The sequence below is a fragment of the Mauremys reevesii genome, linkage group 8 (genome assembly GCF_016161935.1).
Source record: "Mauremys reevesii isolate NIE-2019 linkage group 8, ASM1616193v1, whole genome shotgun sequence".
Taxonomy (NCBI): domain Eukaryota; kingdom Metazoa; phylum Chordata; order Testudines; family Geoemydidae; genus Mauremys; species Mauremys reevesii.
Window position 1 is genome coordinate 82,226,600 of NC_052630.1, and position 19,116 is coordinate 82,245,715.

The following is a 19,116-nucleotide window of genomic DNA, read 5'->3' on the forward strand; positions in this document are numbered from 1 at the left end:
TCAGCTGGAGGTGGGGTGGAGAAGAGGGAGGAATTATTGGGGTAGGAGCTTGATTGGCATGTCTAGACAGCCAATCCCACACTCAGAATAGCCTGCACACAGCTGGGACCATCCTTATTCCAGACATAGTCCCAAAGGGCAAACCTTCACAGTTCTTGGGAGGGTGTAGTAGAGTTTCCTTCCAGCAGCTGAAGAAGACCCCTTCCCCAAGTTGTTCTCTATAGGGTAGGATAAGTAAAAACCTCAATTTTATTTCTCAGCAAGCAGAGCTCAGTTAATCTGAAGCTCCTGACTTCATAGGGAGTGTCCCCTCTCAGCTATCTCTCCCCATTCATCTCAGCTATCATAGGCATCTGACCGAAAGAGAAGCTAGTCTGACATTCAAGTCGTTGCCAGCTCCAAGCTGAAGCCTGCAGGTAGTCAACAGAGCCAGCCTACCTAAATCTGGCTGAAGGAGAGGAGAGAAGGAGCCCCCAAACTATGCTACTGAGGAGGAGATACCTGACTGCTAGCTTTCCCTGTTTGGTCTCCTTTGTACTAGAAGTCAAGGGGAGCAACCAGACTTACTTAGTACCAGAGTGTGATCTGTCTGCCTTGCAGTAGGACATCACAACTGTGAGTACTGTCTATAATACACTTGGGTAGCTAGGAAAGGGTTGCAGGATGAAGTAAGCCCTGGTCTGGGTGTGCACAGACAAGTGAAGGCTCCCACAGAGTTTACAGTATGTGTCAGCACCATCATGTGTCCAAGTAATGGTTAAGTTTGCAACCTTTATTTCAATGGTTCTCAAACTTTTATACTGGTGATCCCTTTCACATAGCAAGCCTCTGAGTGCAACCCTCCCCCCCCCCCAGTAAATTAAAAACACTTTTGAATATATTTAACACCATTATAAATGCTAGAGGCAAAGCAGGGTTTGGGGTGGAGGCTGATAGCTTGTGACCACCCCCATTTAATAACTTTGCGACCTCCTGAGGGGTCCCAACCCCCAGTTTGAGAACCCCTGCTTTATTTGATTGTTCAGTTAGCGTTACAGAGCTCAGCCCATGGAGCTGTGTGCATATGCCTACCCTCCCTTAACAATTAGGAATGACTGGTTTGCTCTGTGGAGCCTGAAAGTTTGTCTTGTTCATCAACAGAAGTTGCCTAATAAAAGATAGTACCTCACCTGCCTTGTGTCTATGCTATAAACCAGCATTTAGATTTGCTATGATTTCAGTGAAAGGCAGGTTGTGGCGGTTTTATTTTATTGCAAGAGGAGCTTTGTTTCCTTTACACTGAGCTTAGGTCCAAGTATTTGGTTTTAGTGCCAGTCCTCCAAACTTTACTGCCTGAATGGAGAACAAATCTAGCTGTGCAATCGCACCAAAACCATCCAGGCCCTGATATGACCATGAAGACCAGGATCTGATAGCTGACTCCTCCTGTCCTTTTGAGTTCAATGAAATGTATAATTAAAACAAATTTTGAGTTTAGATAAAAATAATTGACTTTATATTTGATACCTCTCACCAAGGTGGTGAATATTGTTGTATATTGTGGGTAGGGAAGCATTGCTCTGTTTCTTCTTGATTTCCTTTCTCCGAGATAGACTTTGAAAAGCAACAGCAGGTATAACTGAAAAAAGAACGAGGAGTGCTTGTGGCACCTTAGACACTAACACATTTATTTAGGCATAAGCTTTTGTGGGCTAAAACCCACTTCATCGGATGCATGCAGTGGAAAATACAGTAGGAAGATATATACACACACACACACACAGAGAACATGAACAAATGGGTGTTGCCATACAAACTATAACGAGACTAATCAATTAAGGTGTCAATTAAAGTAAAGAATTATAACATTCAAAAACCAGTCAGAGAACACTTCAACCTCCCTGGTCACTCAATTACAGACCCAAAAGTCGCAATTCTCCAACAAAAAAACTTTAAAAACAGACTCCAGTGAGAAACTGCAGAATTGGACTTAATTTGCAAACTGGACACCATTAAATTAGACTTGAATAAAGACTGGGAATGGATGGGTCATTACACAAAGTAAAAACTATTTCCCTCTGCTAATTTTTCCCCTACTGTTACTCATACCTTCTTGTCAACTGTTGGAAATGGGCCATCCTGATTATCACTACAAAAGTTTTTTTTCTCCTGCTGATAATAGCCCACCTTAATTGATTAGTCTCGTTATAGTTGGTATGGCAACACCCATTTTTTCATGTTCTCTCTGTGTGTGTGTGTGTATATATATATATATATATATATATATATATATATATATATATATATATATATATATATATATATATACACACATCTTCATTCTGTATTTTCCACTGCATGCATCCAATGAAATGGGTTTTAGCCCATGAAAGCTTATGCCCAAATAAATGTGTTAGTGTCTAAGGTGCCACAAGTACTCCTCATTCCTTTTGCTGAGACAGACTAACATGGCTACCACTCTGAAACTTGTCACCATGCATGGTATAACTGAGTAGCTCTCTCCTTTCAGCTGTAAATCCATTGACAGTTATCATGTTCACATCACTCTCTGAAAACTCTTTGATCTGTGCTACACCCTGGCTGAATACTCTGGATAGCTGGGCCTTGTGTCCCTCATTCTGCAGATATTGACATGTGCTAACTTTAAGCATGTGAGCAGCCTTGTTGATAATACAGATAAATCTATGTCATGCAGATTTACTTGCAAAATTTTGGGAGAGTATTAATCTGCACTGAGCTCTGTTTAACTCTTCTAACCCTTTTTTTCAATGATTCTATGTGCTCCATAGTTAAAATTGTGGACTTAAGTCTGAGAGCAACTACTATAAGTAATAGATCAAACATATCCCATCAGCCTTTTTCCTGATTTGGTATGATCCTCACCAGTATTAATGGTTCATTTTATGTGGCTGCTTGTAAGAGGTTCCCTCCCCGACTCAGAATGCTTCTCTGCATTGTGCCTTGAGAGAGGAGATGAGACAAATGTACGACTTAACAGGAATTTGGATATGAATTCCTGGCTATGAATCACCATAAAGAACAATGTCTTGTTCCTAACTTGCAGTAAGAAACATGTAAACTTCCTTCTGTTTATTGTATTTAATTTTTTAGATGGCAAAAGGTCCTTTTATACTTTAAGGACATGTGACATCATAAATAATAATGCATTATTTTCAGTGCTTTGGAAACTGGCAAGGAAACAGCTATGTTTCCTGGTCATTATATGAAATGAACAAGCTTTTTGTATCAAGTGCCAAACTGGACAAAGTTCAAATGTTAACTACATTTTTTCAACAGCATAAAACCCTGGTTCCTGTCACTAATATATTTATTTGTTAATCCTTTTGCATTTTCCAAGCAGAATAGGTCTGGCCCTGGATATCACAAACTGACATGGATATGGGTGGTGGGGCAGGAAGGGGGGAACTCATTGTAATTGTATTTCACTGTTAAATCTGATAATTATATGGCAGCTTTATTGCTTCAGGTATGGAGTATGTTGGCTTACTTTCACACTGTATATATTTGTATTTTTGTAACATTACAGTAGTGGTATGCAATATACAGTACCGTAATTACTTTGAGTATTGGAACATATTTATAACACCAGGGCCAGTGCAACTCATTAGGTGACCTAGGTGGTTGCCTAGGGCGCTAGCATTTGAGGGGTGGCATTTCGGGTCCTTCGGCGACCGCAACGGACGGATCTTCGGCCACTGCAGTCGTTGTCGGCATTTAGGCAGAGGGAGCTGGGGCAGAGGGGCGCAGGGAGGGCCACCTGCAGCAAGTGAGGGGGGGCGCAGCACACAGGGGAACTGCTCCCCGCCCCAGCTCACCTGTGCTCTGCCTCCTCCCCTGAGCATGACGCCCCGCTCTGCTTCTCTCCCTCCCAGGCTTGCGGCACCAAACAGCTGATTGGCGCCACAAGACTGGGAGGTGGGAGAAGTAGAGCAGCGACTGCGTGCTCAGGGAGGAGGTGGAGCAGAGGTGAGCTGGGGTAGGGAGCTGCCGCACGGCTCCCCGGGCCGGGGGGAGCTGCTGCGGGGGGTGGGGGGGTGCCACAGGGCGGAGTGAGGGAGCTGTTGTGCGGGGGCTCAGGACAGGGGAGCTGCCATGGGGATGCCTTAGGGGCGGGGGCAGGAGCTGCCACAGGGCTGCGGGGGGGGGGGGGCGCACAAGATGGAAGTTTTGCCTAGGGCGTGAAACATCCTTGCACCTGCCCTGTATAACACACTGGTCTGTGCACACATTAAATATATTGATGTTTATGAATGAGGACATCCAGAATTACACTAAATAGGCTAAAATATTTTAGCCAAAGTGATACATTCCCTCAAGCTTCAGGACATAAGCCAACCACTATGTGATGAGTTAGGAAGAAACCATTCCTGTGAATAGGCTTTTTCATAATTGTCCATTATTCAGATTCTTGAACTGTTATCTGAAGCATCTGGTGCTGGCAACTATCAGCCACAAAATACTGGATTAGATGAACCCGTGGTCTGATCTGATGTGGCTTTTTTTTTTTAATGTTCTTATTGTATGGCCCTATTGTTTTATGTGAAATATACTCCAAATGTGTTGGTTTCTACTATCTAGATTGTTTATATGTTTGCCTATTAAACAAGAATACACAAATGAATGTATGGTATAGTGCAGGGATTGGTAACCTTTAGCACGCGGCCCGACAGGGAAAGCCCCTGGCGGGCTGGGCTGGTTTGTGTACTTGCAGCGTCTGCAGGTTCGGCCGATCGCAGCTCCCACTGGCCATGGTTCACTGTTTCCGGCCAATGGGGGCTGCGGGAAGTGGCGCGGGCCGAGGGATGTGCTGGCCTTCCTTCTCACAGCCCGCATTGGCCTGGCACGGTGAACTGCAGCCAGTGGGAGCTGCAATCAGCCGAACCTGCAGACGCTGCAGGTAAACAAACTGGCCCGGCCCACCCGGGACTTTCTCTAATGGGCTGCATGCCAAAGGTTGCTGATCCCTGGTATAGTTCTTTGCATCTGAACTTATCTATAGTAGTGTAGCGGGGTGAGCACCCTGCTCTGGGGGAAAAGGGGTTAAAACCAGCTCTGGGAAAGGGCTGCCCCGAGGTGCTAATCAGGCGAAGGCAGGTAGCAGCCTGTTGAGGCAGTCTCACTCAGCCTTCGGGTGGGAAGGATCTGGCTGCCTGGGATCACAGGGTACCTTCAGCAGAGCAGTGCTGGGGAAGGGACAGGCTGAGCTGGGGAGCTCAGGCCTGGCGGCCGTCCAGGCTGAGGCCTTGCAGGAAGACCTAAGGAGGTACTGGGGCTGCAGGAAAAAGGCAGCTGGTCCAACCCCCTAGCCAATGATGAGAGGCCATTGCAGGCTGCAGTTTGCCCCTGAGTAAAGGGGCTAGATGAGTACTGGCAGTGGGTCACTGAGGTGAAGTGGGCTCAGGGGAGTGGGGTTCCCTGGGTGAGGGGCAGCACCCCAAGGATAAGGGGCACCTTGGTCTGGGAGACATGTGGGGCCTACATGTGGTGGAGATAAAGGGACTGCAGAGGGCCACATGAGGGCAGGGAGAAACTGGCCAAAGGAGGGTGCTCCTGAGCTGAATAAGCTAATTCCTGGACTGACCAGCAGGAGGCGCTGCGCTGTTGAGTCCGCGATCTGCTATAAGTAGTTTTCCTCTTTCAGGAGGCTGGGGAAAGGAGAGTGCAGCAGTGGAGGTAGGGGGAGGGAGAGAGGGGAGGAATGTCAAATGCCATCTGTTTCCTGTAGTACAAAACTCATGTAGGCATTGAGCAAATAGAATTTTTAATCTATTTGGTAATGTAAATGTCTGTGTTTCAAAAATCTAAATTGCTTCAGTGTTGGAGTTTTTACAGCAGGGGTTTTCTGCACTTTTGTTGTGTATATATCAGTTTTAATATGTAGTATTTCAAATCCAGTTCTGGCAAGGCATTTAAGCACACAAGTAGTCTCTTTGGCCTAGGGCAGTGGTTCCCAAACTTGTTCCGCTGCTTGTGCAGGGAAAGCCACTCACGGGCCGGGCTGGTTTGTTTACCTGCCGCATCCACAGGTTTGGCTGATCGCGGCTCCCAGTGGCCACGGTTTGCTGCTCCAGGCCAATGGGAGCTGCGGGAAGTGGCGGGGGCCGAGGGCCCTACTGGCCGCCACTCCTGCCGCCCCCATTGGCCTGAGACAGCGAACCGCAGCCAGTGGGAGCTGCGACTGGCCAAACCTGCGGACGTGGCAGGTAAACAAATCAGCCCGGCCTGCCAGGGTGCTTATCCCGGCAAGCCGTGTGCCAAAGGTTGCTGACCCCTGATGCAGATAATGCTGCTGGTGTAACTTTAACAGCTGGAGGAAATCTTTCTTGGTGAAGGCACTATTAACTGCATGGTTTTATGAAAATATATGGTGGGGGAAAGGAATATACATTTAGCAGTAATTAACTAGGTGTAATATGAAAGGAAAAGAAGTCAGAGGTATAAAATGCTTGCTAGGTTAGTTTTCTGTTTGGAAAGCTCAGGGGGCTGGACTTGATGACTTTTCAAGGTCCCTTCTAGCCCTACACTTCTATGATTCTATGGTGACATGCCAAAGATATGAATTTGGATTATCGTAAAACAGATTTTGTAATAAGATTGTGTTGTAATTTATATTGTGATTCTCTTTACACCATCTAATGCAGCAAAATGACATTGCATTAAGATATTACTTCTGAATGAATTATCCTGTGTTTTATATATGAATCTAAGTAAGGGTAGGTAGTATGGAAGAAAACATGAATTCTACAACTATATTTAATATAAAATAAGATCCTTTTTGTTCCACTTGTAAACATAGCAGTTGTGAAGAAATTTCTGTGATTAAAGAAAGGGCAATGCATTTTTAAGCTTGTAATATCACCTGTAACCTAGTTCCATTAGTAATTTTCACTGTTCCAAGTTACATTAAATGAGAGGTTTTTCAGTATTAGTGAGATGAACAGTAATGGCAGAAATATGCTAATGATGCCGTAAGATGACATTGCATCCTTTCTCAACAGATGCAGTATTCATATTCATATTTCTTACCTACAGATAAGGGCTGTTTTAACCCTTGAACTAATTCTTAAGGTTAAGATGAAACTTTGAAAATGAGATATAGCTCTACAGTAACATTCAATCGGACTAATTTACTGATCTTATATTAAATTTAACTTGTTCCACTGTTTTAGCACTAGAATGAAATCATCTCGTTCACAGATGTGATTTAAATCTGAATAATTAAATAATATGGATGATAGATGGAAAAAATTGCCAAAATTACTCCTGTTCTAATGATGATCATTCTGATTATTTGTTTTGTGTCTGGCACTAATAGTAACAAAATAATACTTCAGGAATATGTGCAAAACAACAACATTTTTGGCTTCAAACCCAATTAGAACAAAAAGCATAATAACACATTATAATATAAATTTGACATGTAGTTTTCCTTTAGGAGATATTCAGTTTTTAGTTTTCAACAAATCCCTGAGAAGCTTTAGGGTTCTTAGGATGCCTAGAGTCAATTTTGAGCAATTTTTGCAATTTACCACAGGGAATCTTAATTCAAATTCAACAAAATACTGAAAGAGGTAGTGCTTTGGGATACTTAACCTTCTCAAAAGACCATCAGTATGAGACCCCAGATGGAGAGAAGCAAAATCTAAATAAAATATATCTGTCAATCTGCAAACATGGTTAATAGTAAGAATAGATCTTTCTTTTTCTTTTCCTTTTTCTTATATCCTAATTAAAAGCCTTTTAGACATTACTATTATTGAGGTTCATAAAAGCCAATAATCAGTTCATGTTGAATAGTCCCTTCTAAACATTAACAAAAGCATTAAGGTATAATTTTAAAATGTGACTAATTCACTTCTGAATATTTTTACTACAGCTGACTAAAAAAGTCTGTAGCCCAGAGGTGGAAAAACTACGGCCCGCAGGCCACATCCGGCCCCGCGGGACCGTCCTGCCTGGTCCCTGAGCTCTTGGCCACGGCCTCTCCCCTGCTGTCTCCTCTCCCCCCGTAGCTGCAGCTAGCTCGCTCGTGCTGGGGCAATTCTCTGGGCAGCGGGGCTGTGAGCTCCTTGGGCAGCACAGCTGCAGAGCTGGGGCCTGATCCGGTGCTCCGTGATGTGTGGTGGCAGGGGCGGCAGCGTGGCCCAGCTCCAGCTGGGAAGTGCGGCTGTAGCGCTGCCAGCCCCCGGTGCTCCAGGCAGCATGGTAAGGGGGCAGGGAGCAGGGGGGGTTGGATAGAGGGCAGGGCAGGGGAGTTCGGGGTGGTGGGCAGGGGCATGGATAGGAGTTGGGGGGGGGAGCAGGGGGTTGAATAGGGACAGGGGTCCCTGGGGGGCAGTCAGGAAGCAGAGGGGGTTGGATGGGGTGGCAGGGGTTCCTGGGGCAGTGAGGGGACAGGGAGCAGGGGTGTGTGGATGGGGCAGGGATTCTGGGGGCAGTCTGGGGACAGGAGGGGTTGGATGGGGCAGTAGTCCCGGGGCAGGGGCAGATAGGAGGTGGGGGCCGGGCCACGACCCCCTCACCTAACCGGCCCTCCATACATTTTACGAAACCTCAGGCCAAAACGTTTGCCCGCCCCTGCTGTAGCCTCATACCTTGCCTTCCTTGTTTTTCTTAATATCTCCTAGATATAATGTAACCCTTTTATCTGGGGTATTTGATCTGTTGAAATAGAAATTGTAATGATGATAGATGTATAGGATTTTGACTTCCTTGCTGCGAAGGGGGAGGAATAAAAACAAGCTGGACTCTGGAAAAAGCTTGGGAGGGGTGTTAAGGCGTATGCAGTATTTTTGTAGCCTTGTAACCATCAAATAAGGTTGCAGTGCATATAGTTATGAAGAATTTTTGAAAGCAAATTTTGGAGTCATTCTTTTGTAGCAGTTAACCGTACCTTGCCAAATGATAGGTATTTTTTATGGTTAAAAATACACAGAAGCATTTCTTAACGTTTTAAAATCTCTTATCTAGAATGAAATGAATATTTTGTGTTTGCTGAGGTGTTGCCAGGAGTTAAGTAACCTGTATCATTCTATAGAGAATAGACAGAATTTATGGAACCAACCAGATAAAACCAGCGGTTTTCTCTACTAATATATAACAGAAATTGTACAAAAAATAGGGGCCAGCCATATGAGCTAGTGTCTAAAGATGGCAGAAGGTATTGCTTCTAGCAAGTTATAGCAGGGAAAATAACACTTGTAGTAGCTCATCACTACAGCATAGCACAAGGTCAAAACATTTGTCCCATGTTACTTTCCACATCTTCTTCTTTGACGCTACACTAATATATAGACCTGCTGTCACAATCCCAGTAGATCAAGTTGTTGATGTCTAGCCCCTTCAGGGCAAAACTACTATGCTGGCAACCTTGCCAGAAAGCCGGATGAGTCCTTTGTACATCATGCAGTTGTTTTATTGCCTCTTCCTAGTGATGAGTATATAATTTCAGGAATAGAAAGGACAGTTGTGCTTGCTCCCTCACTTTCCCCCCCCCCCCAAGTGAGGGAGGGGATATGGTCAAGTGGATAGGGCATAGGACTGGGAGTCCTATCTCTGCCAGTTATTTTCTAGTTATGTTGTAGCCATGTTGGTCCCAGGATATTTTATGGTTTATTACAACAATCTCTAATCCACAACCCCCGCTCTAGGTTTCCTTCCCCCCCCCCACTGCCCGCCCATGATTGGAAAGGTGTTAACTGGCCACTTCACCTTGAATGGTCCTTTGAAATATGTGTTAACTACTTATCCTAAACAGTCTATTCCATGCTTGTATTTAGTTGTGACACTGAGTACATTTCCTAGACCCAAAGAGGTGCTCTGTGTAAACCTGATACCTTGTTTCTCACCAACAGAAACTGGTCCAATAAACAATATTATCTCACCCACCTTATGTCTCAGTTATTGTCTATATCTCTTTCAGAAAGTTACTCCACATCTCTGTACTTCCATTTCCCCATCTATAAAATGGGGCGAATGATAAATGTCCACCTTTTGTGAAGTGTGTTGAGAATTCATTAATAATTAATACATTATAGGTGCTCAATATTCTATATCTGTAAATCCTTTAGTTACATTGTTAAGTCTTCGAAGGATTTTCCTCTAGCTGCAGTTAATGCTGGATTTTTCCACAGCTGCATTTGATGACAGATAATGTGAGTTCTCTTATCTCTTTCCTTTCTCTCTGGTGGCGATCTCATAACTGCTTTCTCTGTAGTGTTGGTGCAGATATCTGTTAAAATTTTCCTTCTAGTGGGCAGGAGGTTACCACTGGGTTGGCATTTTCACCTCTCAATACTTTGATATTTTACAGTCTCACAGATCAGTCTACCTTCTTTTCTAAATCATAATCTGCCTTTGACTGCTCTAGAAATACATACCTTCTTATCCTGATTAACAATGCACTATGACATCTCGGGAAGTGAGGAAAATATTGCATGGAAAAGAACCTTGCGAACTACAGTATACACTAAAATTTAAAAAAATATATTAGACTTCACAGAGCCACAACATCTCAATTAGGTAATATAAAGTAAAAAATAACTTCTTTCATCTGGACTTCAGTGGGAGCAGGAACTGACTTGTATAATCAGCTAACCTAGGCCTTAGCATAAATGGTAACCTTTATTCTGCCTGAGATTAAAAGAAATATTTGAATTTTTATTTAGTTAAATAATGGTAACCCTAAGAAGTCGCAATTTTTTGTTCAGTCACTAGACAATTCATTACCATTTTTTGTAGAAGAGTCCAGTGTTGCCAACTGTTGTTGTGATTTTTTTATTGCAAGTCTCAACTATATTTGATGTTTTACATAAGGCCCCAGCTCCTGGATACAAGTGATTATGACATAATCTCATTTCTAGCCCTCGTGGTTGCAGAGAAAAAGCTTATTCTAAAAGCTCAAGAGCCAGAAGGCAAATGAAATGAGATTTTTAAAATAATTGTTGGCTTTATTTTTTTTTGGGGTGGGGGGAGGAGGAAACGGGAGCTGACTCAGTTGTCAACACTGGGATAAAAGAACGCACAGATTGTTTGCTTTCTTAAGAAGGGGTGACTGGGTTCTTAACTTGTTTGTACAGTGCAAACACAGTCGATCCCTGATTCTTGAGACTTCTGGACACTGGTAACATTAAAATTAATTAATAATAATAACAATTTACAAATATATTGTTAAAAAGCACTCACTAAAACAACACAATACGCTGCATAGGCATTTCTCATGTGAGAGAAAGACCTGCACAGGTGTCATGCTGTGTGCAGTTCATTCATTTAAGCAACATGAATAACTACGAGTACGTCTATCATGTCTGGACGTGATAAATCGATCCCCCAAATAGACGCCAGTACTCCACCTTGGCAGGAGGAGTAAGTGGAGTCAATGGGGGAGCCGCAGCAGTCGACTCGCTGCCATGAGGATGGCCAGGTAAGTCAAACTAAGATACTTCAACTTCAGCTACGCGAATAGTGTAGCTGAAGTTGTGTATCTTAGTTCGAACCGCCCCGCTACTGTAGCCCAGGCCCTGGAAGGTGCTCAGATACTATGCTGATGCTGGCGGTATAAGAACCTCTACAGAACAAAATAACTAGGTAAGTGCATAGTGGATGCATTTACAATACCAAATTAGTAGTTAATGCATTTTATTTGTTTGTTTTTTGCTTATCCAGCTGCCATTTGCAATAATCATTGAAGTATTTGTTTCTATTTATGTTCTTTTAGAGAGAGAGAGAGAAAAAAATACAGACTAGCTAAACATTTTTTGACATGTACACATTCAAAATTTGCCTCTGTCAAAGGCAAGGAGAAAATAGATTCCCTCAAATAAACACCCTCATGCCAACACCTGAGAACAGAGATGAACCTTGCCTTGTGTTCTTTTGTTTAAGAAGGGATGCAATACTCTTAATTAAAAAGAATGTTATACTTCTCTGGTTTTATCAACCCTTCTGTTAAACCTGCATTATCTGTCATGTGAGCAGAGTTAAAGAGAAAGCATCCAGGCTTGTTGTTGGTGGGTTTTTGTTTTGTTTTTTTAAACTCAGTTGAACTTTTCTCCGAGATACAAAGATTTCAAGCTAATTGCTTAATTAAAAATGAAAAGGCTGACATAACTGCTTAATTCTGGAATAATTTACTAATACAGGGTCTGAGACTTACACTTTCAATTAAGAGGTCTTTACACTGTTGTAAATTCATTGACATCAATGGAGTTACTCCAGCTTCATGTGGAGTAACTGAAAAGTGAGTCAGGCCCACACTTAATAAGGGAAAACTTTTTGTAGTTGCAATTATTTTAGTAGTCCTTACAAATAATATATTTTCTGGTAGAACTAATGCCTGTTACTGACTGAATTACTCGAGCTCAAGGAATAGTACTGCAGCTCAAGAAATACATTGAAGTAAATATAACTAAGCCACCACTTCTGGTGTATGTGGTAAGTCAACCATGAGAGAGAAATAATATGCCACCAGACTAAAAGCACTAGGTTGTCAGCACTTCTGCACAGATTAACTGTGCCTGCACTAAAATTGTTTTATATCCAGTAATCTTTCAACAAATGTAACTTTTTTTCCTATTTGTTAATTATCTGTGAGTAGTCTTAGATTTGTATGTACTTATTCATTATTTGGAATTATTCTGTGAGAACTCTAAACAACTATATTTTAGTCTATAGGCTATTGATGAGTTATCACTTAAATTATTTTTGACTATTTACTGTTCTTCGTTTGCAGGGCTGGCTCCAGGGTTTTTGCCGCCCCAAGTGGTGGGAAAAAAAAAGCCGCAATTGCGATCGGTGGCACTTCGGCGGCAGCTCCACCGCGCCGCTTTCTTCTTCGGCAGCAATTCTGCAGCAGGTGCTTCCCTCCGAGGGGGACCGAGGGACCCGCCACCGAAGAGCCCAGCCTGCTGCCCCTTCCCCTTGGCCGTCCAAAGCACCTGCTTGCTGGGCTGGTGCCTGGAGCCAGCCCTGTTCATTTGTGATGTGTGACTCAATCACATAATACTCTTTCTATTCCTTGATTGAATAACTAAACTTTTGTTTGGAGGATGGAAATTAGAGATTCCAAGATGCCCCATAAACACTTTCAGAATGAACTTCTTTGCAAATACAGTCACATATGTATTCATAAGGCTCTTGCTTTCTGTGAACATTCCTGAAAACAAAATATCACTTCTAAAGAATATTAGTAAAAAAGAATAAATAGGACTGTGGTTATCATGGAAGAAAAAGTGTTGGAGGCAGGACTCTTCATGCCATTATATCCCATTGGTCTTCTGGCTCATTGGGATCTCAGCTCTGCTCCTGGAACTGCACCCCGGGGAAATCTATTCTAAATAGGCTGCGCTGTGATAAAATGTCTGAACATTTTTGTGCAGTATTCACCTATCTCTACTGATCATGTTCAACCTCCAACAAAATTTAAAAAGAGCTGTAAAGTAAATACTAAGGGGAAAAATAACACTGGCAATTAGGAAGAAACAAATACAGTAATATGAACTATCAACTGGAGTAAAAATGCTTTTACTGTAATAACCTTTTGAACTTATTCCTGAAGTAAAATAAAAATAAATGCACTGCCTTGTGACCATGATACAGTGAATCAGAGGCCACTTCTATTGAAGCAGGGCATTGATATAATGGACTATTTTAATGGCATCTGTAACCACATCAATATCTCTGGTATAGTACTGGCTACAGTCAAATAATTGGAAAAGTCATTATAGCTTAATCAAACACATTGGTTTTCCTCACTACCTATCAAAAGATTAAGCTATGGTATGTCCATGTTGCAGAGATGAATTACTGCATGTATAGAATAAACATGGCTGTTTTGAAGCTTCAAAGATGCCTTAGAGAAATAAACATTCCTTTTTAAAAAAGGAACCATTGTGTAAAATCAAATAGCATACGTTAAAATAAAGATGTACAAGTTTGGCTCACTTAATTGAAAATGGGCTTGGAAAAGGTCATGGAGAATTGAAGGTTACAGAACCGATAATCAAAGATATTAGCAGTGGGTTGAGCATTCTGAGCTGCCTACAGAAAGCACACCTCAGCTTTCCAAAGCAGAAAAGGACAGTAAAATCACATATCAGGAAGATTATTACAACTATCCAGACCATTACAGATGCCCCAGACAATATCTCAGGACTTCCTGGCCTAGACTCTGAATCTGTAGGAAATATTGCTGCTTAGCAGTCAAGAATCATATATATAATTTTAATTGGAAGGGTGAGTGTTCATGGAGGATTCATTAAAGTCTCAGGGTCTCATCCTTTTCTTATGTAATTGTAAATGAGTAATTCCGCTGAAGTCAATTGATTTATGTTAGTGTAAAACTGGTGTGAAACATGAAACAGGCCATTAATGTCCAGGTGAATTTTTATTATATTACTCAATTCTGTGAAACCTGAAAGCACATACCAGGTTGTTAACTATTTTCTGTCTTAGTGTCTGTCTGCACAAAATTCTTCCATGTTCATGTAGCAGTTTGCCATTGCTCTGAATTTCACATGTTATACAGGAATGTGAGATTGTCTTCAAGGAACTTGGAGAGACAAGGTGGGTGAGGTAATTGTTTTTTTATTGGACCTACTGTTGGTGATGGAGCTTATACAGAGCACTTCTTCATGAACTTGTAAGTTATAGTTAAGGAATTTGGAAACATTCCTAGCTGAATCAATTTTTTCCCCCCAGAGGAAAAAGTTCTATGTTAAAAATGTCATAAGAGAATTCAGAGCTTATTCAGTTTTTGAGATGTAGGTACTTGTCAGTTACATCAGAGATTGAAATGCAGGAGAACTCTTAATTTTTTTTTTAATTTCTCCTTTCCATTCTTACGAAATTCAGGAAATGTCAGTGAGAGAGACAAGCAAAATGTTTTGGCGGTTTGCTTTGGATAAGCATTCAAAAGTTTTTAGTTCTGGAGCTTCCAATCCAGACCACTTCACACAACATCTACTCCTGCCAGTCTTCCCTCCTTCCCAGGTCAGACCTAGCGTTGGCTGACCCTTTCGGATTTCTACATCTAGTCTCTCAACTTCCAGAGGACTACTGTGGCTCCTTCTGTACCTTTTTCAAGATGAGTGTCGGGGCAAACTGCATTCTACTAGGCCATAATGTTTACAGTTTAAATTTCCAAACTCAGGTGTATACTGAAGAATGGAGTGCACTAGGTTTCAAAATAGTCATTATGGGACCTAACACAGATATATCGCTGTGTCCCACAATGTGTCCTTAGCTGGTGTAAATTAGAATAACTCAGTTGGCTTCAGTGAAGTTTAGTGAATCAAATGCAACTTACTGCAGCTGATGATCATCTGGCGCATAACCCTTTAAAATTAATGAAGGAATGGTGCTGAGTTGTTGAGAAAGCAGGAGGCCTGGTGATGCCACACTCTAACTGGGGCTGTGTGGATATCAAGGAATGGTGAAGATTGGAAGCCTGGTCAGAAGGGGCTGAGAAATCTCCTTGATGGAAAGGTTTTGAACTTCACTTAAAAGTTAATTGTAGGAAAAATGTTATTTAAGAAATATAATGCCTGTCAACCCAAAACTGGAGAAATAGCAGAAGTTGGCTATTGGAAAATGTAGAGGAAATGCAATGCAGCTGCCACACATGGAAACTTTAAGTTGAAAATGACCAACATGTTCTGAAATGACAGCAAAACTGATGAATGAATTAAGAGAACAGAAAGCAAATATTGCATTGCCTAAATATAGCACCTGAACTCAGAATAAGACTCTATTTTGAACAGAGGTGCACAGAACATTGGAAAGAAAATGAAACAATGGCATTCAAGGACAAGAGATCTGCAACAAGGCAGCAGTTGGGATAAGTGTTTTTTGAAGTGCTACGCTATCTTTTTGGATGTCATAGGAGAGTGTAGGTGATATGCTAAAAGATTTAACTTCTACAAGACTAGAAAGGAAGTAGAAAATACAAAAGTTCCAGAATCCGCATTCTACACAAGTTTAATTAATAGATTCCAAGGCCAGAAGGGCCCATTGTGACTTGTGATCATCTAGTAAGACCTCCTGTAAAGCACAGGTCATAGAAGTTACCCCAAATGATTCCCAGAGCAGATCTTTTAGAAGAACCTCTAATCTTGATAGAAAAATTGTCAGTGATGGAGAATCCATCACAATCCTTGGGAAATTGTTCCAATGGTTAATTGCCCTCAGTGTTAAAAAATCTATGCCTTGTTTCCAGTCTGAGTTTGTCTAGCTTCGATTTCCAGCTATTGGATCATGCTATGGTAATAGCATGAAATGGTAATATTGATCAAATACTCCTGGGGGGGGAAATAAGACCACTAGAATATATTAAATAGCAATGATATTCTCATATATCTCCTAAGGAGCATGCTAAATTATCTCTCTCTAGGGGTCTGTTCTTCCCTTGATATTTTTATTTATTTATTTATTTGTTGCTTGACTCCTGTCAGGGTTAATGAGAGATGTGCATAGATTAAGCAGTTGATTTTTCAAGTATATTTTCATTTATTGCAGAATTTAACAGACTGAATAACAAATGGTTGATCATAAGGAAGTGTGCATATTATTTTGAACATGTAGTGACTGAATAATTGTCAATTTTTTTCTCCAGTTTAAGAAGAATTCCAGAGAAAATGTTGGCTTCACATTAGATTTTTTGGGGGCACTACAGTGTCTGAGGTTCAGGCATATGTAGATGGTTTTTAATATTTCTGTAAATAGTAAAAGAAAAGGTGTGGTAAAGGTTATACATTTATATCCAGTAAAAGGGCCTCTCTGATTAACATAGGTTAAAAAATAGTGGAACAATAAATGGATTATCTCTTCCTATTAGTAAAAGTTGTTGTTTGATCCATCCCTACTAAATTATTTGGGCTATATTTGGTACATTAGTTTCTCAGTTCCTTGCATGGCCATAAACCCGTTCAGCGCTATCCCCTAAAACACTGAAGAACAAAATGTTTCCCATGACAGGTTACTCACATATAGAAACAAATTACACTAGGCCACAGCAACTCAGTTAAGAAAAATCTTGTTTCCTAAGGTTTTTTGTTTTTACCTATTGCCAGTGGATTTCTTTTATCTGGCATGATATATGGGGATTGGTGCTGATTTTTTCCTCTTGAATGTACAAATATGCTACCTGCCCTAAAGAGCAGGGCTGGCTCCAGGGTTTTTGCCGCCCCAAGCAGCAAAAAAGCAGGGGGGGAGCAGCAATCGCGATCTGCAGCCCTACCGCCACCGCTTCAGTCTTTGGCGGCAATTCGGCAGTTGGTCCTTCACTCCGAGAGGGAGTGAGAGACCCGCCGCCGAATTGCCACTGAAGACCCGGACGTGCCGCCCTTCACAGTTGGCCACCCCAAGCAGCTGCTTGCTGGGCTGGTGCCTGGAGCCAGCCCTGCTAAAAAGCTTACTGTCTAAACAAAGATGAGTCTGAATGAAACCCCTAAACCTCTGTCTTGCTACCTCTGAACTTTTGGTGAAGTTGGGATTTAGATCCAATCTTTATGGCTAGGCCTTCTGGCCACAAAGCACTGAAATAATCCCCCTGTCTCTAGTACATTATACTAAAATGTAGGCCAAAAACTCTGTGACACGTGACAGTATTTGACTTGAGTCAAATACAGACAACACAGTCCAGATGCACAAAGTGCTACCAAAGATCCATTCTTGAAATGTCACAGAGGGAAAGTTTCTTAATTAATATTTTAATTGTCTGCCCTCTTTTGAGCAAAGAATACTAAAATGTTTCAGTAGAAAGAGCATGTTCTAAGGAGGGATTTGAATTGAGAGAAAGGTAGTTTCAGGCTAAGAGGAAACATGGAAGGTGTGAAGACAGGAGTAGGAGAAAGTTAAAGGCTGTTGAGGTCATAGCAGGAGGTCAGTGGGTCATAGTAGGGGTAGTATGAGAAAATGAGAACAGAGATGGTGGAGGGGAAAATTTGTGCAAGGCCTAGAATGGGAAGCAGGGAAGATGAGTTTGATGCAGGAAGCAAGAGGAGCCCAATAAAGGGATTCATAGGGAGGAGTGACATTGTCAGAGTTGTGGGAGAAGATGATGATGATTTTAGCAGCAGCATTTTGTGTTGAGTGGAATCGGGATAGAGAAGATGGGGAAGTTACGGTAATTGAGTTGAGAAATAGCCAGCACAAAAACAAGAATTTTGCAGTACACACTGAAAATTGAAATATGAGGAATGACATACCTCAGTTAAATAAAAATCTGTAAGGGACTTAATTGTCTAATAGATCATACAACTGAACCAGACCTCTATAGTTACGGAGAATGCACTGTGTCCATGTTGGACTAAATCCACAGGCAACATTTATGTGTATTTAAGCTCTTGCTACCCTTTCACCGCTTTCAGTTTTCTGAACTCTAGAGGATGCTATGTGGGGAGCACCACATGTACAGAGACTTCCGTTTTCTTTGCACAAGGGGTCCAAGTTGGGAAGATGCTTTGTGCCCTCATTCATCTGCCCAAGAGCTAGGGACAGCGTGACCCAGGGGGTATGTCTACACTGCATCTGGAAGAGAATCTCCTAGCCCAAGTAGACAGACTTGCACCAGCAGGGCTCAAGCTAATACAAAAAAGCAGTGTGGATGTCGCAGCTCTGGTGGAGGTTTGGGCTAGCCACCTAAGCTCAGACCCATGAAGTTGGGTAGCTTGCTGTCCCAGCTGCAATGTCCAAATTGCTATTTTTAGTATGCTAGTGTGAGCCTATCCGTTCGCTACCTGATGAAATGTAGACATACTCTAAGTGTGTGCCCCAGGTTGCAGAGCTGTAACTAGAACCCCAGAGTCCTGGCTTCCATCACCTATTCTAAACACTACATATGCTTTGTAATACATTTTTTTAAAATGAGTTTTCCTTAAAAAAAAAAAAAAAAAAAAACATTAATCAGGTGCTAAAGTTAAGATTCAGTTACAGCGAAGTAGTAGACTGCAATTTAACATTTGCTGAAATCTCCATTTGCTAGAGAGGGCAATAGTAGATTCAAACTAAATCTGTGTAGAAAGGATTGGCTTCCACTCTAAAGGTTCCTTAAATAGCCTACGCTTTCAACTGTGCAGATAATGAGGCTTCTGGATTTTC

General features: G+C 41.9%; 1 long non-coding RNA gene across 1 annotated transcript; it reads left to right on the top strand.

The window, feature by feature from the left end:
- The first annotated feature begins 109 nt into the window (after positions 1–109).
- LOC120369789 lies at positions 110–12,787 on the top strand. Its single transcript, XR_005583418.1, has 2 exons — positions 110–615; positions 12,752–12,787. It is a non-coding gene; the product is annotated as an uncharacterized LOC120369789 (long non-coding RNA).
- Positions 12,788–19,116: the final 6,329 nt, after the last annotated feature.